We start from the raw sequence: 8134 nt of genomic DNA on the forward strand, positions 1-8134 counted from the left end.
TGTGTGCGTGTGTGGTGTGTAAAATGAATATATATATATATATATATAGTATAGATATATATATAATATATATCTCGATATATCTATAATATATACTATATATATATATTCATATATTTATCTATGTATTTATGTGTGTTTTTGTGTGAGTCTTTGGTTCCTGGTATGATAACATATGTAATAGATATCTATATCTCTATATCTATATAATATATATAGATATATATATAGACACACCCACCACACACACCCATAACATTCAAATAATCAAATATATAATATATATAGGTATATATATATATATATATATATATTATATAGTATAGTATATATATGTGTATGTACGTATATACAAATGTATATAGTGTATATCATGCATAACCTATATATATATATAGCTATATATATATATATATCTCATATACATATAGTACATATCTATTATATATATTATATTTTATATGAATCTAATTATATGATAGTATATATATTTTACATAATATATAAGATATTATATATATATATATATATTACATATATATTATATCTATATATATCATATATATATATATATATATATATACTATATTATATATAATATATATGTATATATATTATATTATATCATATATTACATGATTTACACACACACGACAACACACATTCAGCGAGAAAAAGGGGGTGGTGAGGGAGGGAGGGAGAAGCGAGAGAGAACCATACGTGAGACAAAGATAACGACACAAATAGTTGCATCAAAAGGGAAATGGTTGATAAAGAGAGAGAGTATATAGATATATATATATATATATATTATATATATATATATATATATATTATATCTTATATTATATATTCGTCTCTCTTTTTTCTTTCTTTTTTTTTTTGCTTTGCAAATTAATTTGTCTAAAACTTTGGTTATTCATCCCCGACTCGAAATCGCACTCTGTTCTGCCTTTGGGATTGTTCTTTTCGGCTCACTTGGTCCGCTTCCCATTACCGTCTTGTGTTTTCCGCGACCTTTGACCATGAATTAGCCTAACATCAGGCTAGGCCGGAGTATTTTAGTTTATACTAAGCCATGTCCCTAAGTTCTGTTAAGATTTCCAGACTACGATTAACACTAGGCGAAATGAGAACAAAGTGCGCAGCTAACGATTGTCCGCTGCGTATAGATGGCATGATCGTCCGCAGCTAGAGTGGCTCCTGACTGACGTGCCTCCATTGCTTTCCAGTATTGCTAGTTTCAATTACTCAAATGGCTGAGCAAGCGCTGGTTGAAAGGCATCCTTCAAGATGATGTTCGTTTACGTAAGTCGTGGGGTAGAACGGGCCGAAGGTGTAGAACTAATTGATCACAAACCGACGAAATGTAGTCGTGATTCAATGTGCTTATGAAGTTTGTCTGTAATCAAGTGAAAGATCTTTAATGCAGGCATATTTGCCGTCCTTGCCTTAAATTCCCCATACCATAAGGACTCAGTCTGATAGTAACGCTTATACTTGGGCTGGAGAAACTTGTTGATTCATGTTCTAGCACGGCTACTCCTGAAGACATACATTGTAATGCATGCATACTTTACACAAGTGTAGTTTTCTACTTGTCATAGAGTAGATGTGTTTGCAAGGCTCTTATAATCTACCAATTTCCTTAAACTGCTTTTTAGCAGCTTTAGAGCAAAACTGTCCCACTTGGCACGTGCCCTCCATTACAAGATTAGGGTTTAATGGCGGTCTTTTCCAGCAGCAATGGTGGCTGGATATAAAAGATCATGGTCACGGATCCCAGATCTACTGGACTATTTTTTTTTTTTGGGGGGGAAAAGTTTTTCCATCTTTTATTTTAAAATTTGACTTTAGCAACGGCAAACGCACAGTATCGAGAGCTGGTCGCTAACTGCCTACTTTAGTGTAATACGAATTCTTTAAACTCTGCTGCAGTAAGTCGTCATCGCAAGTGACCATGTATTTATATGGCTGGTCGGCCCACTAGGCCCTAATATGGCCCAATTTTTTCTGTTACTTGGGCTGGCTTGTCCTAACCTACAATGGTAGGGAGCAAGCCTAGGTTCTAGGCTTGCAAAGATGCCCCAAGTGTTAAGATGAGCCATATTTACAGCTGCTTGGAGCTTCTCTGGATTGTGCTAGCTATTCTGACAGGCCGGAAAATTAAGCCTTCATTCTTTTACACAATAACTTGTACCTGATAAGACTAAAAGTTGATCTCTATGTAGCTCTGAGCTCTGGCCCTATATGTACCGAATAAATATAATTTTTATGGCAAATTGTCTAAAACTGCGTTCCTTCCCTTCATGTGGTTGGAGGGACGGCAGTGGCCTTCCGACGAAAGGGTAAGTCTCAAACAGGCTTAGTGGTCGTACCACCTGGTCCTTTTATTATCTTGGACTTGCCTGCCTTTCTTTTTTCCTAAACCCCCAGGTAAGTGTTTGAGAGAACGGGCAGGTACCCCACTCCAAATACTGTGATGGTTTTTTCGACTTGCATACCTGATGGTACTGGGGGCTAGTGAAGTGTCATTTGATGACTGTAATGGAGTTTGTCTACAATTACCAACCTCCAGGACGTGCAACGGTGCAATGCAGTAGGTATCTCAGCACTGGACTAGTACATAATCATCACCTACTACAACATGTGGAATCTAATGCTTAAATTCTTTATTTCAGTGTCGCTCCCGAAGTGAGCGCAGTGTTTTACTACAGGCATCTCCCAAGTACTCCTACTTGTGGTGAAGGTCAGCCTGATGGCCTTCGTGTGTGCTGACTGCAGGAGACCATGGTCTGTGTGTAAAAGGGGCATGGCCCTTTGTCCCCCAGTTGCCCCAGCCCAAGATCCTGCAGTATTAAGACTACCTATGGAGGTGAAACAGGATGCTACCCATGGCTTCAGCTGAATGTACCTGCAAGTGGGACGCGTTTGTCCGTGTCTCTATGACCCACAAGAAGTTCTTTAGCTGCTCCTCCACTGGATCCAGCCTGAGTATTCACGTTGCCCTGATGGTAGGTGTTTTGGATGAGACCCTTAATCAGTGTCGCAAACCAAGCCAGCCTTCCAGCTTGTGACGGCCTGGTGTCCTTTGCAAAGCTCGAAGACTGCATGATATTACTCTTGCATCTCGCATTCAACATGTGGCTGCAGAACGTTTCATGTGCCCAGTGGAACGCTGTTTCAACGAGGTAACAGGAGCTTTGTGAAGATCCTTGCTCACGGACATGTGTGCATGAGGAAGGCAGGTATTCCCCAGATCCCCTCGTACCGCCGCAGCTACCTATGCATGCCCTGAATTATTGGTGGCCTAATGAGCGTGGCCGATACCCAGTGCACCCATGGTTATGTGTGGAAAGCTGATGATGCCTGGTGATGGGGGAGATGTGGTGGAGACATTAAATGAATTTGCATGACTACTTCACCCTCTGTAGCATTCCCCGAGGGCATGTGTCCTGACGAGACTACGGTTATGCATATTCTGGTTAAAAACGTCCTTACATATGTCAAATCTAAATGTTTTTGACTCGCAGTAGTGTGAGCAAGGAACATTTTAGGCCATGACCTCGGACTTGGTCTGAACCGCAAGTGTTGCACTAGCAATAATTGATTTGTATTAAACCTAATACAATTCTAATTTCAGACCCTATGCCTGGCAAATAACGGTGGTGCCATGGTAATGCGATTGCGCAACTATTATTGGCGGTGTGAGTTGCACTTGCAAGGCAGTACAGTGTGATGGATTTCATGTACAGGTAAGGCAGTGTGCAATTTCTTAGCATGTCCCATTTTATGGCTCCCCACACCCCCCTAAGGTTACTCCTACTAAATTGCATATTTTCCAGATGTTGATGAATGTGCCGTGCCACGGCGGCTGTTCTGCAATGGCTAGCTCACGAATACTGACGCAGTTAACCGGTGCGAGTGTTTGCAGGTAACCTGGTGATGGCTTTGCTGCCAAGGTGAGCATGCTTGCAGAAGCAGACTTTCTAATTCTTGCAATAATTATTAAGTGGCTAATGCTTGTTCATCATCAGATATCGATGAATGCTTTGGTTGCCAACGGTGGGCTTGTGGTTCCAAATCCCTTGTGTAGCCATACTTCCAGTCAGCCGAGACTGTAATTGTGCATCAGGTTACACTGGGGATGGCTTTACTTTCTCTGGTAATTATAACAAATGTTGATGTTGGCCGAGGTGTTGCAAGGGTAATACTCTAGGCTATGCATCTGCTTCTAAAGATATCGATGAGTGCCTTGGTTAACAATGGATGCTGTGATGCAAATGCAGGGTTGTCAAAACACAGCTGGTTCAAGACCCTCGCACATGTCGTCCAGGCTTCTCTGGGAATGGTGTTACTTGCTCGGGGTTTGGTCATTTTCTATTTTTAATAGTAAAAAACCATGGCTTGCAGGTATCTTGCTGACCTGCTTTCTTGCAGATGTGGACGGTGTTTGTTTTCCCCCCCAACGGTGGTTGTGATGCAAATCCCTGTGTGCAATACTCCAGGCAGCCGTGACTACCTGCACATCAGGTTCCTGGGAATGGCCTAGTTTTGCACAGGCCGTACATTTGGAATGAATCGACAGCTATTTGGGACTTTTGCTGGAACACACCTTTCTAGGCTCTGGTCAGCACTTAAAACCTGTTGCTGCAATACCCGACAGACGTGGACGATTGTCCTGGTAGCTAGATGAGGGTGCCATGTCAAATGCAGACTGTACAATGATTTAGTGGCAGAACTATTCAACCTGTCCATCCTGGTTACAACCGGTGGATGGAACCTTCAATGTACTGGTACGTAAACCCTATGGTAAAGGTATGGCCAAGATTGGTTAGAATTTGCATAGTTTTAAATTTTGCGTGTTGATCAACTGCAAGTTTTGCCCTCGACTAAATGCCCAAACTTTAAATTTCAACTAGCTGTTGAAATTGTTTAACACATGACTACTTGCTAAGAATCAGTTTTGCACTGAACTCTCCTACAACTGAAATTACTTCAATAAATGACACGGGTCATTTGCAAATGGTGTTATTTCTAACTCTTGCAGATGTGGACGAGTGCTTGGTTTGCCAACGGTGTTGTGATGCAATGCCGCCTGTGATCATTACTCCACGCAGCCGTGACTGCACCTGCACAGCAGGGTTACACTGGAATGCTAGCTTTCACAGGCAAGTTGTCCTATTGACTGCATATTCCTAAATGCAGCTTGCTATCAGTACTGAAAGCTTTCTGATTAAGCATTGTAAAATGCTGCATCTCCTCTCCCTACAGATGTGGACGAGTGTCTGGTGGATAAATGTGGGTGCCATTCTAATGCTCATGCACCAATACTGCTGTAGCAGAACCTGCTCTTGCCTGCTGGCTATACTGGGTGATTGACAATAAGTGTGCACACTCCTTCAGTAGGTGCCTAGTTCTGCACTCCACCTTACTACTTTGATGTCTAGTGTCCTGAAGCATTCTACGTAATTAAAAGGATAAATAATACTTGCTTCCTACTGCTCGCAGTGTCCTGTTGGCTTTGCTGGTCAAGGTCAGACCTGTGCTTCCAGACTCTGCCTTTATGGCTTCCCCGACACTGAACTGAGCTGTTCGAGCAAATACTGCCGTAAGGTAACTGTGTCCACCGACCATTTCTGTGCAAGAGGATTGCCGATGGTGACGGGATTGGGTGATGCTTGTGGATACTGATGCTGGATGGAGAGACTTCTCGTACTCGGTATGAAAAAGAAATGCTGATATCTTGCATGTTAACTTGGGTCCCCCTTAATATTTAAACTTTCACTTTAGATTCCAGATACTGTCCACTAATAGCCAACCCTGGGCAACAAGATGGAGACTCGGTACACATGGAGATGTATGTGACAACTGCCCTTAGTCTCCAACACCCAGCCAGAATGATGTTATGGGGATGGTACGGCGACAAATGCACTAGACGATGATATTGACAATGATGGTATGCTTGTAACTTGTAATCTGATGCTCCAATCTCTCCTTTACTCTCTTGAAGAACGAGATGGCATTTCAATCTCTTCTCCTCTCAGGCTTGCTAAATACTGCTGACAACTGTCCTAAAGACTAAATGCAACCAAGCTGGATGGTGATGGAGATTGCTTTATTTGGAGACTTGTGTGACAATTGCCCCCAGCAATACCAATCCTGGGCAATAAGATGCAGAATGAAGATCTACTATGGGATGCATGTGATGATCACATCGACTCTGACAGCATGGATTAATGGACTTTGTTTAATTTGCTATGGCAAATATTTGCTTAAATCTGCAGTCTCCCTAAATCCACATATGATGCCTAGCCGCCTCTTTCAGTGATGTTGTGGAGGACAGTGGGACAATTATCCAAATGTAGCCATGTGACTAGCAGGACGTAGATTGTGATGGTTAGGTGATGCTGTGATTCAGACAGTGGACAACGAATGTATTGTGATTACAACTGACAACTGCTTGCTATCCCATTCGGACCAGAAGGATACCGACGGGAATGGCCGTGGCGATGCTTGCACCTCTTATTTGATGGTGACAGAAATTGTAGACCTCGGTGATACCTGCATTGCCAACCCAATGTCATGCCAACCGATTTCAGTGAGAAGCTTTGCCACTAAGTGTATCAAAGGCTTGTGCTCCATACAGCCAAGAGTAGATCTTTAGACCAGCCACTTGAATCATGTCTTCAACTTCCTAGTTCCAACTCCAAATGGGGGGCACTAGACCCCAAACGCGTCTCACTCCTCCATTATGGAATTGTCTACGACAATGGGGTGCAGAAATTCCATAAGACGTTGAACTCGGACCCAGCTATAGCATGGTTATGTATAGTTGGAAAGGCTGTAGTAGTCTTTAGGATAGTTCTCATGCTTGAAGAGCCACAAATAACCCCAAACGAAATTGCAGGTGGACCATACACTTGTGTAGGTCGACTTTGAAGGGACCTGATCTTCATAGAGGACAACCAGTGATGATGACTTTGTTGTCTTTTAAATCTTCAGGTATGTATAGACTAAAATTATAATGGTGCCTGCATTTTCAAGCAGGCCTTGTAAACACGGCTCTTCCCACAGCTACAAACAATTCCAAGTTCTATGTCATGATTTGTAAGAAGGGACCACAAAGCTGTTGGGCCCTCAGAGAGAGGATTTACTCTGAAGCTAATTGGCTGCTGCTACAGGCACCTGCGACGGCCACTTCGTGGATGCTTTGTGGCTCACTGGCTCTACAACAAACCACGTGATTGCCTGCATAACTTGCAGGGAGTTTGTTACTGACTGCTAAAGTAATGTGGTTGACAAATGGGCAGTGCCGACTATCCCTGCTAGCAAGATATGTTGCCCCTCTTTCAGGCAACCTTGCTCTGGCATTGACTAGCTAGTATTGGATGGCCCCGCTAAACGTTTTTGCCTACGCTGCTGCTTCCCCACGGCCTGATATTGGGTACCATGAGGTTTCATACTTGTACCAGGGTAACACCAAGTCATTGACGCTGGCAACTATATGACAGCACACCCTAAAAGGAGGCAGCTAGGTCTCTTCTGGCTTCTCCTCTCCGCAGAATCAAATTATATGGTCAATGTGAAGTTATTCCTTGTTCATGTAAGGCTTTGGTTCTGAGTCTTCTATTAGACTGCTCAATACACTTGGTATCACTAGTAGAGCAATATAGCTAAAAACCAATTGATAGCATTGAGGTCGGTGCAAAGGTTTTGAGATGCATGCTAAACCCTCCCAATTTTATGGCCTTGCCTTAAAGTATGCACTTGCTCTATAAACCATGACTTCTTCCCTAGACATGTACCAGTTCTTCTAATGTGCTGTGATTCTTGACCTTGCTGGCTGTTGACAGCTGTATATGAAATGACTTCGACTCTGGCACTAAAACCTACTTCTTGATCTTGCAGATGATGTACCCCTAAGACATGTTTTAATGACTGCCACTAACACTAGCAGGAGCCGCCAGTCCTGACTTCATAAGGGACTTGCTTTTTTGCACAAACTAAAGCGTCTTTGCACTTGACACGACCGCATCTGAAGATTGGTGCTTGATACTGTAAGACGCTAGTCCCTATATAAAATTTTATATTAAATAATTTTAAATTAAACTCTGGTTTACAAGTTTACCTG

At 42.2% G+C, this 8134-nt stretch overlaps 1 pseudogene; it reads left to right on the forward strand.

Annotated features, from left to right (window-relative positions):
- The first annotated feature begins 2274 nt into the window (after positions 1-2274).
- Positions 2275-7404, forward strand: LOC119596216 (annotated as a pseudogene).
- Positions 7405-8134: the final 730 nt, after the last annotated feature.

This window comes from Penaeus monodon, chromosome 37 (genome assembly GCF_015228065.2).
Source record: "Penaeus monodon isolate SGIC_2016 chromosome 37, NSTDA_Pmon_1, whole genome shotgun sequence".
NCBI classification, from domain to species: Eukaryota; Metazoa; Arthropoda; class Malacostraca; order Decapoda; family Penaeidae; genus Penaeus; species Penaeus monodon.